General features: G+C 37.9%; 1 long non-coding RNA gene across 1 annotated transcript; it reads left to right on the forward strand.

Annotated features, from left to right (window-relative positions):
* The first annotated feature begins 3,017 nt into the window (after positions 1-3,017).
* On the forward strand, positions 3,018-8,916 carry LOC105485572 (uncharacterized). The gene is made up of 4 exons (XR_989673.2): positions 3,018-3,140; positions 5,663-5,727; positions 7,748-7,865; positions 8,536-8,916. It is a non-coding gene; the product is annotated as an uncharacterized lncRNA (long non-coding RNA).
* The last annotated feature ends 2,736 nt before the right edge of the window (positions 8,917-11,652 follow it).

Raw genomic sequence — 11,652 nt, forward strand, 5'->3', positions numbered from 1 at the left:
GCATTTGAAAGTCACTGTTGGAATTTAGACTACGATACAAGTCAGTTTAAAGCTAAAAAAGATGCGAAAAAGGGCCCTCAATATTAAATTGAAGATTGTTGTCCTGATATTATTCTTACTCAAGGACTATTGATTTTTTAAAAATCAAGCTGTTTAAAAATGTGGTGCTAAGGATGAAACCATATTCAATGACAAATGAACTGCATAAACTGTCTTCACAGGGCCTTATCAAAGCCTTTCACATGGTGCTTCGATGGTTTGTTTTGATGGGCAGAATCTGAGTACTCTTATCTAGCTTCATTATTATGGATATGAACTTGGTTCCCAGAGACTCTCACTAGTTCCACAAAAGGAGATTTTTAAAAATGCAGCCTGATAAATTCTCCATTCAATGAGAGATGGAGAATGTTTTATTCTACTGTATTGCAGCTTAAAGACATCTGACCTGAATTTCCGCAGGAAGTTGTATTTATAGGGAGAATATTTAGGTTACAATCTTCAATATTGCTCTTCTCCCTTTACTTTCACTTTCTCCAAACCAGGTTTAAGTATTCCCACCCCATTCACCCGCCTCCCACCCACCCCTTTCACTTAATAATTCAGGAGAACTTAGAATGAAAGACCATGATTGGAATAGAAGGAATTGAGAGCTTTGCTAAACATCTGGAAAAGCATTTTGGAGGAATATCAATTCACTTCATCACTATAGTAGCTCAGTTCAACTCCCCTAAGGAAAAAAAAAAAAAAAAGACTAATCTTAGATCTGAACCCCCACAGTGCTAGATTTGCTATGACAGATTCTCTAGTTTATGCAGTTGTTCTTTTGGGTTTTTGTCATAACTTAAAAGTAGAAAAAGATTTAATACGTCGGTCAGGAAAAGAAGAAGCCTTGCCATTGGGGTCAACAACATCAAACTCTGAATTTACTAGCAAGGGTATTTACTACAGACTGCTATTATGCTAAGAGTACCTGATCTATTTCTGTATGAGTACCATGCACCAACTGATTGTGCCACTGAAGCTCCATACCTGATCTATCTCTTATAACAACTCTGAGAAAGAAAACATTACCCCTACTTCATTGATTAGAATATTGAGGCTTAGGCCAGGCACAGGGAGGCTCACGCCTGTAATCCCAGCACTTTGGGAGGCTGAGGCAGGCAATCACCTGAGGTTGGGAGTTGGAGACCAGCCTAACCAACATGGAGAAACCCTGTCTCTACTAAAAATACAAAATTAGCCAGGCATGGTGGCACATGCCTGTAATCCCAGCTACTTGGGAGGCTGAGGCAGGAGAATCGCTGGAACCTGGAGGCGGAGGTTGCGGTGAGCCGAGATTGCAGCATTGCACTCCAGCCTGGGCAAGAAGAGTGAAACGCCATCAAAACAAAAGAAAGAAAGAAAGAGAGAGAGAGAGGGAAGGGAGGGAGGGAGGGAGAAAGGAAGGAAGGAAGGAAGGAAGGAAGGAAGGAAGGAAGGAAGGAAGGAAGGAAGGAAGGAACTAATGAAAGAAAGAAAGAAAGAAAAGAAAGAAAGAAAGAAAGAGAAAGAAAGAAAGAAAATTGAGGCTTAGAGGATTTAAGGATTTACTCAAGGTCATTCAGCTAGAAAATGGTAGAAAAAGGATACAAATCCAAGCAGCCACATCCCAGGGTCTCAGCGCTTAACTGCATCCTGTACTACGGTAGAGTCAAGGATGGAGGGCTGTGATTCTAACACATGGCAATGTGACATGATGCATCAAAACAACAGAAGATGGAGGGCAATTGGTTTCTTAACATTCATCTATGCACTAGGCTACTTTTTGTTTTCATATAAAGTGCAAATTTTCTACATTTCTAAAACTTTACTGTGTTCCTTATATAATAATTTATATAAGGTCAAATTTGCATAAGTCAAGTGTTGAGTAACCTGGTGAGCTCTGTACATCATTATACTGTAACTAAATAGAACAGCAAAGGAGAAAGATAGGTAGGATTAGGTTTAGGTTTGGTGTTTTTTTTTTTTTTTTTTTTTTTTTTTTGAAGGCTAGGAGAGAAAGGATCACAAAGAATAAAGAAGTGGAGATGGGCAGGAAAACTGAAATAAGAATAAAACAGCAATTGGAGGAGAGAAGTTAGCTCCTACTTGATAAGAATGATCTCTCTTTTTCTTTTCTTCCTTCCTTTCTTCCTTGGTGGTTTTGTTATTAAACTCTCTCAGATTTTCAGGATCACAAACATGCCTAGGGCATCTCAGGTAATAAGAGTTATTTGTAAGGATATGTTAAAAAATAAGGAAGGAAGGTAGGTAAGGTAAACATGCACATACATACACACACACACACACACACACACACACACACACAGAGAAAAACATCCAGAAGTTAAACAAAACAACCAGGTCTTCAGGATAATAGCCCTTTGCTCATCAAGTCAGACCTCAAGGAGAACTGGAACACCCTTCAGCTATCACATGGTTGTGTTTCATTATTTCACCCTCTTCATCCATAGGCTCCTAGTGTTTCTCTCTGTCTTGGCTTCTACTTTTCTTGACACCGCAGATTCTCCTGACCCTCTGTTCACCTCATATCTTTTTCTCACTCTAGACTTCTGATGACCCATAGCTTTGTCTTTCTTCTGTTTATATCACAGCGTTTGCCAAGCCATCCAAGAAAGTTTCTGTGTATTAATTCTTTCACTCAAAGAATATTTAGCTTGGACGAGATGTCTCTCACACATATATTCTAGACACCCATTTCTGTCCTGTATTGAAGACCTTTTGAAAGCTCTGACCAATTCACAAGAAATTCCCTTAACTGCCCCTCTGTTAGGGGTAGTTAAGCATGAACAGGACAAGAGAGGGCGCCCTCCCCTCCACCAGGAATGTTGAGTGATGGTTTGGCAATTATCACATCGCCTCAAAGTGATAAATTGGCAGCTAGTGCTAGGGAGAGGCCATTTCCTGATGGTCTACACCTGTTGCACCAAAGTGTTGACTGAATGCAGATGTGAGAAAAAGCAACTTCCTGGGCATGCGCATTATGAGACAAAATGGTGGCGCATGACCTTCCTGGGGCACTCCATCAGAAAAGGGAAGAACGCCTCAGATGGCTAAGCTTACAACTTCCTAAACACAGTAGGAGTGTTCACTTCCCAAAGGTAAGGAGGACACTGTGCATGCGGGCAGCCCACGCTAAGGGAAGAATCGTGGGAAAGGGACGCAAGACATCAGAAGTGGGCCAGCCTTTAAAGTCCTAGGATCAAGGTTAAATGACGCACTTGTCCTTCAAGTTGCCTGCTTGGGTCTCTTCCAAGTGTACTTTCCTTTCTTTCCTATTCTAAAACCTTTTTAAAGAAACTTCCACTGCTGCTCTGAACCTTGCCTTGGTCTGTTTTTCTGCCTTATGCCCCTCAGTGGAATTCTTTCTTCTGAGGAAGGAAGAATTGAGGTTGTTGTAAACCCATACAGATTCGCAATCGGTAACTGTGATACATTCCACTGGTAACACCCCAGCCGACCCCAACATAAATGTGGATCCAACTGTCATTTTGTACATAATCCCACTCTTCTATCAGCCCCACTTGTCCCAAGATAAGCCAACCAGAATTCTTTCCTGGTCATCTGAAATTGAACAAAGAGAATGAGTCAACCTCTCTAGGTGGCTAAACCTTTAGCTTGTGTGACTTGGTTGTTCCTGCTCCCGGCACTGTCTTATTTTGCTGCAACCCAGACAACTCAGCTCTTTTGTTAGTTTCCAGTAAAATATCCATCATCACCAGTATCTTATAATTTTAATAGTCTTTACTATAAATGGAATGGAGGTGGGAGAGTTCATTCAGTCCCTCCCCTCTCCCTCTCCTTCCTAACTCTGTCTCTCTCCTGGGCCACACTAATTCTCCTCCACGTTTGGTGCATAGTAATTTATAGCAAGCATCTTTTCAGACATGAGCATGCCCTGAGGGCTCACCTACTAAGCCAATCAGCTAATCGAAGAGCTTATTGAAGCATTACTTTCAAGAGTAGATATTCCTCCTTAGGGGAATTCTGGTCAATATAATTGTCTTCTCTGGACAGGTCTGTACTTAAAAGCTGTGACCAGTTTTACAACAGCACTTGGACTGGGGAGCAAATAAGACAGTTTTTGGGAAAAGAAAAGGAGAAGCAGAGAGGAGAGTCAGAACATTTCCTAGGGAGACAATGACTCTGCAATTCCCAGTCCCTGTCCTCCCAAAAGTCAGGCTGTGTTCCTCCTCTTGTGTTCTGTGAGACACCCCATTAACTAATAATTCCCTTTTTAACTTGGATTAGCTAGGCTATCTACTTGTCATACCAAAATTATAACTAATCATATATTCCCCCTATCAAAAAAGTATTACTTGGCCAGGGGTGGTGGCTCATGTCTGTAATCCTAACATTTTGGGGGTTGAGACAGAAAGGATCTCTTGAGGCCAGGAGTTCAAGTCCAGCCTGGGTAACATACTGAAATACCGTCTTTATAAAAAATAAAAAAATAATTAGCTAAGGACGGTGGCACATGCCTGTAGTCTTAGTTACTCAGAAGGTTGAGGCGGGGGGATGGTTTGAGCCCAGGAGTTTGAGGCTACGGTGAGCTGTGATCATACCTTGGTACTCTGGTGTGGGAGACAGAGTGAGACCCAGTCTCCTAAAAAAAAGTATTACTTTTTATTATGCTATCATTGCCAGTTATCATTTTCTCTGTGCTTTCCACTTGAAAGCTTCTTAAGGGCAAGGACTGCACTTGTCTTGCTCACTATTTTATTCTCAGTAATTAGCATGTTCTCCAGACACTTGATAAATATATTTTGAAAAACTGTAGAGTTATTGACTGCCAACTGTGTACCAAGCACTATTTTATGCACTGTGATTATAAAGATGAATGATATAATCCTTTACCTCCTATTGCTTAGAGCCTAGATTACTCCCAAATCTATCTTGTTCAAGTTTAACTTTTCCTTGTATTAGTCAAAACTCTTTCTTGGGGCAGTGTTGGCTCAAGTGGACAAATATTATAAAGGGCAGAGATAAAACTGGACCTAGGGGACGGCTGGAACCAGGGTCAAATGTGGTCAGGACCCTTTCCCCTCTTGTCTCCATCCACAGGTTGACTTCACCATCTCAGACTCATTTCTGCCTGAGTATGGAGTTTGGGACTCTAGGCAACAGCAGTTTTCAAGCTTACATTATTCCAGTTTTATCACTTTCCATGGTTCCAACTTGAAAAATTGGGAGAAGTCCTCCAGTTGGCTCAGCTTGTGTTAAGTGTTCTTCTTTGGGCCAATTACCGTGGAGGGAAGGCGCTAGGATTATTTTAATTTAGGTTTCCATTTCTACATCAATCACCACAGCGGAATCTGTAGGAGGATGGCAGCTTCCAATCTCAGCCATATGAGTTGGGCATGGCCGGAAGGGGAGTGGATGCTCTTCTCTGCAGATAAAATAATAGTTGTGTGTCCACTCCATTCCATTGTTCTCACATCCATAAACTCTTTCCCTGACTTTAAATAACAAATGTTTATAAAATGCTCATTGAGCACAAAACATTGTTCTAGGCTCTTAGATTAAGCTTTTAGATTTTGTATATCAAAATTAATTTAAAAAAAAAATTTTTTTTCTCAATTCCTGTAATAATAACCTAATCTTTTCTGTGTTTCTTTTCCAGAGTTACAGCATAGTGAAACTTCAAGCACTAGTTTTTTTTGGACCATCCCAGTGCACATGAATCAGGTGATTTTATCTTTTGTTCCTCTCCTTGCTATCCCTAATCTGTCAGGCAGTCCTGAATCTATACCATCAGGCTTGTTTGTTCCACTTCTCTATCCTTTTATCATGGTTCCATTAACTCACATCCAAGGATGTCAAGAGAATAAATAGCCCAATAAAACAAAAGAATATACTTCCAGATTTAAAAAGAAAGAAATATACAAGAAATACATAAATCATACTATATGACAATAGCCCAGGAGATTGCATGGAGGATCTTTGTGTTTCCTGTAGAAGAAAAGAAAAATGGAATTTCCATCTCTTGCATTAGCACTTGACAGCTGGAGTTATTGTTTACCAGGCACCAAGAAAGGAGGCATACGCATCAAAAATAATTTTGCCTGAAATAAGCACAACTCCATGGAGGACAATGACACATTTTCTCTGGGGATCTTATAATTGGGGATGATGTAAACATGAGTCTAATCTGCATTTTGTCTAAGAAATTCTTCATCATGAACATCTTCTCCTAATAAAACATGGTTCCTTACAACACGGATTTGCATGACAACTTCTTACCACTTCATGTCATACCTATATAATGGAGACTCATGTCTCAATGAACGCTTTCCAGATAAACAGAAGGCACTTGTCCAAGAGTAATAAACACCTGCCATACAGGTTGCTAAGAGCTCAAATAAAGATAAGTTTGTTGGCTTGACCCAAACGTTCTCTGGGTCTCAAATTAATCTAATGTTATCAGACATTTGGCACTTTCTCTATCTCAACCAAAAAGACCAGTCTTTGATCATGGTCTCATCACTCTTTTTCAAGAAATAATTGTTATTTTTCTTCCTGGTGTTCACATGCTGCTTCAGTAGGGTACATCGTGATCTCCAAACATAGCACCCAAACTCAAACAGAATATAATTCCGAGTCAAATCAAATGTTTGCTTCTTGGAATTAATGTTAATGTGAGGCTAAGTCTAATGTCAAAGGAGAATTTATTTTTTTAGGTTCTCTACATGACTTGATTTAGAAATTATATTAATATTTAAAGTATTTAGAAATTATATTAATATTTTAAAATGCACTTTAAAGATTTCTTAATTTAGGCTTACAGTTTTACTAGACGATAACTTTGTTTTACCTTAATTATGAAGAAAGTGAAACCATTTAACTTCAAAATATTTTCTATATATCTTAATGTGTTTAGTTATGACAAAGAATTTTTGTATGTCAATGAAAGCTGGCTTGGCAAGCAGCCAGCACGCTTTTCTACTAGCTTCTGTAGATTTAAAAGTTAGTAATTACCTTACCTTTCTATGACGTAAAGATTCGGTACAGAAAACTCAGAGGGAAAAGTCAGTGCAGAGAGGGAGAGAAACCACTGAGAAGGTCACCAGCTGTGGATGCAGAAAACACCTGCCCCAGTCTCCCCCGTTAGATAAAAACAGACTTACACTGTTAATAGTATTATTACTATTACTAGTTGTATTCCATCTCCCAGAGCAAGCTCTAAAACATGGGTTACAGCATTTAGGAAACTTTTTTTTTTTTTTTCCCTAAGCAAACCCTTTGTGCTGTTGTCTGGAAGCCTGGAATTTGCAAACAACAGCTTGCTGACAGCTGAAATTGTAAAGAAAGTTTTTCCTCTTCATTCCCACTAGAACCTAAACTGATCTGAACCAGGTGAGATGGGCTGACAGTAGAACAGAAGAGACCACTGGAATTGCACTGCATCTGCCTCAAACCCAGGAGTCCAAAGGGCTTTGGGATTGCTGTGTGTTTCCTGCAAACCCTCCCAGGAGTGCAAGCTTTCTTTGTTTACCATTTTAGCCAACTCGTTATCTCTCCGCTTTCTAGCTCTGCCAACACCCTTCACAGGATTACCACACAATCTTACTGATTTTCCCAAACATGCTCTTAAATGACTTTTTGTTTTCAACTTTCTCCTATTAAAACAGTTTATTTAACCATGCATTTAATTTTACATCACAGTGAAATTTAAACAAAAGGAAGTGCACTGTTCTATATTCTGCAGGAGGCAGATTACAGAAATCGTTAAGTCCAGAGACAATGAAAAACAATTCCAGTCTCACGCGCATCATGGATGAATTCCCCAGACATAACGTTGAGCAAGAAAAGGGAGATGCAAAAGAGTACGTACTGAGTAATTCCATATTTGTGAAACTCAAAAGCAGCAAACCTAATCTGTGGAGATACAGGTCAGATACCAGTTGCCTTCAGCAGTGGTATCAACTGCAAGTGGGCATGAGCAGGCTGCTGGTGACACCAAAAGATCTCTCTTGACCTGAATAGTAGTGAAATGAATTTACAGTTAAATAAATATTCACCTAGTTGTAGACTTTAGATTTTTGTACTTTACCATATATAAATGTATATATAGTCATGCTTTAATTTAATTTAATTTAATTTAATTTAATTTTTTGAGACGGAGTCTTGCTGTGTCCCCCAGGTTAGAGTGCAGTGGTACGATCTTGGCTCACTGCAATCTCCACCTCCCAGGTTCAAGCAATTCTCCTGCCTCAGACTCCCGAGTAGCTGGGATTACAGGTGCCCACCACGACACCCAGGTAATTTTTGTGGTTTTTTAGTAGAGATGGGGTTTCTCCATGTTGGCCAGGCTGGTCTTGAACTCCTGACCTCAGGTGATCTGCCTACCTTGGCTTCCCAAAGTGCTAGGATTACAGATGTGAGCAACTGTGCCTGGCCAATAGTCATGCTTTAATTTGAAAAATTATAAAAACATGTTATATCACTACTTAGAAATATAATCTTTTTTTTTTTTTTTTTTTTTTTTTTTTAAAGATCCAGTGTTGTGCTCCAGTCATTGATTCACATAAGAAACATTCCTTGGGGTTACCATTCCTATCATCACAGATTTCCTTCTAAGGTTTCACAAGTCTGTAGTCCTACTCTTTGTTGATGGAGGGGCTCACCTGTCTCTACCAGCCTGGTTGCTCCACCAGGGGGAAAATCCTGCCAAGCTACTCTTCAGGGAAGGTAGACGCCTCACACTTCTTCACTGGAGTCAGCTGGATCTTCCCATGTGACTGTGATCTCTTGGTGTTTTCTCCTGGTTGGAATCATCGTCCAGATATCCAGGGTACCCACACATCTTTCACCCACAAGCATAATTTTTGAAAGCACTCCGAAATCATCTTTAAAACATTTTGAAAACATTTTAAATATAACAGCATCATAATTGCAAAGAATACTGTGGTACATTCACAATCATCACAAAAATAATATTAAAAATACAGGACAGGGATCCCAATGATTATAGCAAGCTAACAGGCCATTTATTTTCCTGGGTTCATGTTGTTTATCAGTCCTTGTCTGTAGGTATAAATAATTTAAAATATGTAATATAAAACATTTTTACTTAACAATTGACCATTTTTTGAAAAACTAGTTGAATTGATAAAGTTAAGTATCCTCATTTTGTACAGCATTTGAGGTTTTTAGTTTTTTAGTATTGTAAAGAGTAAATCTTCAGGCATATAACTTTCTTCATAGTTTCAGCACTGAGCGTGGTTTAAATTCCCAGGGGCAGGATTACTGGATGGAAAGACTTGTACAGCTCATGGAAAGTATAGTCAAATTTGCTTCAGAAAAGAATTGTACTGATTTCTAAGCTTTAGAAAAGAATTGTACTGATTTCTAAGCTGCTAATAATATGTAGTTGTACCAATTTCATCAGTCCTGACAACATTGAATGATACAATTTATTTAAAGAACAGATTTATTGAGATATTGTTCATATATCACCCATATCCATTAGGAGCCACTTCCCATTTTCCTTTCCTCCCAAATCTTGGCAACCTCTATTTACTTTCTGTCTCCGTAGATCTGCCTGTTTACAGAAATGAAATCATGTAATATGTGACCTTTTATGACTGGCTTCTTTCATTGAGCCTAATGTATTTTAAGTTCATCCATGTTGTAGCATGAGTTAATACTTCATTAATTTCCATGGCCAAATAATACTGCATTGTATGGAGATACATTTGGTTCATTGATTCATCAGTTGATGGACATTTGAGATGCTTCCACTTTTGGCTATTATCTGCTATGAACATTTGTGTGCAGTTTTTATATGGAAATGTTTCAAATTATTTTGGGTATATAACCAGGAGTGGAATTTCTGGGTTATAGTAACTCAGATAACTATAACTATTTCTGGGTTAACTATAACTTAGTAACTAAAACTCTTTCTGGGTTAACTATAACTCAGTAACTATAACTCTTTCTGGGTTAACTTCATGAAAAATTGCTAAACTGTTTTCTAAAACAGTTTCACTTTTTGCATTACTACCAGCAATATATGAGAGCTCCAGTTTCTCCTTATCCTTGTTGACATTTGTCTGTTCTTTTTGGTTATAACCATCCTCATACATGTGAAGTAGTAGTTAAATTGATTATGGTTTAATTTACATTTCCTTAATGATTCATGATGTTGAGCGTTTTTCCATGTGTTTATTGGCCATTTGTATATCTTTCTTGACTAAATGTCTACCCAAATTCTTGTCCATGTTTAACTGAGTTATTTGCATTTTTATTGCTAAGTTGTAAGAGTTCTTTACATATTCTATATGCAAGTCCTTTGTCAGGGACTTGATGTATGATTTGTAAGTATTTTCTCCCATTTCTGGCATTGTCTTCTCACTTACTTAATGATATCTTTTGAAGCACAAAAGTTTTAAATCTTGATGGAGTTCAATTTATTTATTTTTTTCTTTTTGTCATCTTTTGATGTCATATCTAAGAAACCATTTTCTACTCCTAGGTCACAAAGATTTATGCCTATGTTTTCTCTAATACTCTTATAATTTTAGCTGTTACACTTAGATCTATGAACCATTTTGAGTTAATTTCTGTGTGAGGTAGAGTCCAACTTTATTTTTTTTCATGTAGCTATCCAACACAATTTGTTGAAAAGAGTATTCTTCTTTGAACTGCCTTGGGATTCTTGTCAAAAATCAGTTGCCAAAAGTAGAGGATTTATTTCTGGGTTCTCAGTGTAATTCCTTTGTTCTATGTTTCTATCCTTATGCAATCTATCACATTGTCTTTATTACTGTATCTTTGTAGTAAACCTTGAAATCAAAAAGTGTGTGTCCTCCAAATTGGTTCTTTTTCAAGAATGTTTTGGCTATTCTGGGTTCTTTGAATTTCCGTAGGAATTTTACAATCAACTTGTCCGTTTTTGCCTCTAAAAAGGCAGCTTGAGGTTTTGATAGGCATTGTGTTGCATCTGCAGATTAATATGAAGTGTATTGTCTTCTCAATAATATTGAGTATTCTGATTCAGAAGCATGGGTTGTCTTTCCGTTTATTAAGATCTGTTTAAAGTTTTTTCAGTGATGTTTTCTGGTTTTCAGTGTACAAGTCTTGCACATATTTTGTTAAATTTATTCTTATGCATTTCATTCTTTTTGATGCTTTCATAAATGTAATTGCTTTAATTTCATTTATACGTTGCTCATTTATAGTCTATATAAATACAAGGTGGCTCTTATAGCCAGTAACCTTGCTAAATTCATTTATTAGTTACCATAGATTTTGTGGCTTTCTTTAGATTTATGTCATCTGCAGTAGAAATAGTTTTACTTTTTCATTTCCAATCTGAATGTCTTTTATTTCATTTTCTTGCCTACTGGCTGTAACTAGTATCACTAGTACAATATCAAATAGAGCTGATGAGAGCAGATATTCTTATTCTTGATCTTAGGAAGAAGTAATTCCATCTTTCACCATTAGCTTTGATGTTAGCTATGGGTTTTTGTAGATAGCCTTTTTTAGGTTGAGATGATTCCCTTTTACTTTTAGTTTACTAAGCGTTTTTTTCTTTCATGAAAGGATGTTGTATTTTCTTAATGCTTTTCTAATTTACTGAGAGATTGTGTGGGGTTCTTTCCCCCC

This window comes from Macaca nemestrina, chromosome 16 (genome assembly GCF_043159975.1).
Source record: "Macaca nemestrina isolate mMacNem1 chromosome 16, mMacNem.hap1, whole genome shotgun sequence".
In the NCBI taxonomy this organism is placed as follows: Eukaryota; Metazoa; Chordata; class Mammalia; order Primates; family Cercopithecidae; genus Macaca; species Macaca nemestrina.